The following is a 1,931-nucleotide window of genomic DNA, read 5'->3' on the forward strand; positions in this document are numbered from 1 at the left end:
TGCTGTTTTCGATGCACGCTCGCAACAGGTGTGGTGTAGTTTAATATAAACCTTTTTTTCACTTGAGCGTTTGAAGTTTTTCTACTAAAGTACATTTATCTATGTGACTAGAATAAACTTATTACATACATCATTTTCACGGTAAGTTTGTATTTTTTTTTACGAGAAGATCGTCAGGTATACCATGTTATCAATAACATATTCAATGAAAGTAAAAAATTTAAAAATAAACAATATCTTTTTGATTGAACAATATTGTTACCAGAATTAAATTTTTTATATTTCATAAAACTATAGGTATTAAATGATTCTGAATGAGCTTATTTCATTTTTTCCTTTGCTTATGTAGGTACAAATATGAAGACATAAAAAAAACAAATATACAGGATTTTTTTTTATACATCGGATCAATTAATTTCAGAAATCATTTTATCAAATTAATGCCAAATATATTTATCGTTGTTAATAATTATAAGTTGTTGTCATATTATTGTGTTGTCTTATTATATTTTCCAAAAATAGGTTAATGGATTTTGTTGAAGTTAAGCTTAAGTGTAGAAGGGAAAATGCCATAAATTAGAGTTTTGATTAATGGTACCTCTATATAGGTGTACTACATTTCTTTACACATGAATATGAGTACCTAAATATTATTAATATAATTGTCTTTACATTCTAATTATATAAAATAAATTAAGTATTCAGAAATTCAGAATACCATTGACAGAGTATACAATTTTTTTATTCCATCCCTATAATAATCGTAATTACCAATTCCATTTGTACAATAATCATGTGTAATATATTTATTTTTTTCGTCATTATCTTTGAAAAATATATTATATTTAATACATTTCTCTTGACTATTATGATGCTATTAAATTCATAAATTAATTAGGTATTAAATTCATTTAACTTATTCATTGAAACTTGAATTATTTATATCGTTGTACAAAAATAGTTTTACTAGTATAGAGCGTCATTTGGAATTTAAATTACGTTAAATCCATGGAATGAAATTAAATCATTATTTTTATCAAATACTAACGATTTTGTTACAAACTATAATACATCGTTAAAAAATTTTATTTGAACAACACGGTATTTGCAGTCTTGATTTTTAATTATACTCGTATATGTTTATATAACATTGGCAATAGGTACTTGTAAGAATCTTTTTTTATTAAAAAAAAAACAAGTTATTTTCATTTATATGATAACTATTAAGTAAGTGAATGATTAATAATTAGTGTAGGGCTTAATAAACTTAACATTTTGCATTTAAATAGAGAATTCATGATTATATTTTAGACTATTTTACCTAAATATCGTGTTACGATTCCAGACAATAATTTGCGTATTAGCATATTGTATTAAAATATATTATGCTCTACAATGTTTGGATATGATACTTTATAAACTTAATATGATATACCAATTTATAAAAAAGTATATTAAATTTCGTTTATATAATTAATGATGTAGGTGTTCAAAATTAAATTAACATATTGATATTTAAAACAAAAATATAATATTATTATGTATGATATCGCTTATAGTTTTAATAAGTGATGAATTTTTAGAAAAAATTATAAATTCTTTAAAACTATAACAACACTGGAGTTATAAATGTATTTTGGAAACTATAAACATTTAATACAAATTAACATAACATTAATTTAAGATGTTTGAATCTATACTAAGATTAAATGTTAGTAGTTTTCTAATTAAATCATGAATGAATAAAAAACACTTTTTTCATTGATAAAATAATTTCAAATATTATTTGCGTTGTTAACTCTATTTAAAGAACATGATGTATTTTTGGCTTGATATCCAATTCTTATAGCTGTCGGATTGTGTTTTTATTTAAAATTTTTTTTCAACAATATTAGTCTATTATAAAAGGAATTTTAAAGTTTTTGTGGAGA

This window comes from Myzus persicae, unplaced genomic scaffold (genome assembly GCF_001856785.1).
Source record: "Myzus persicae strain clone G006 unplaced genomic scaffold, MPER_G0061.0, whole genome shotgun sequence".
Taxonomy (NCBI): Eukaryota; Metazoa; Arthropoda; class Insecta; order Hemiptera; family Aphididae; genus Myzus; species Myzus persicae.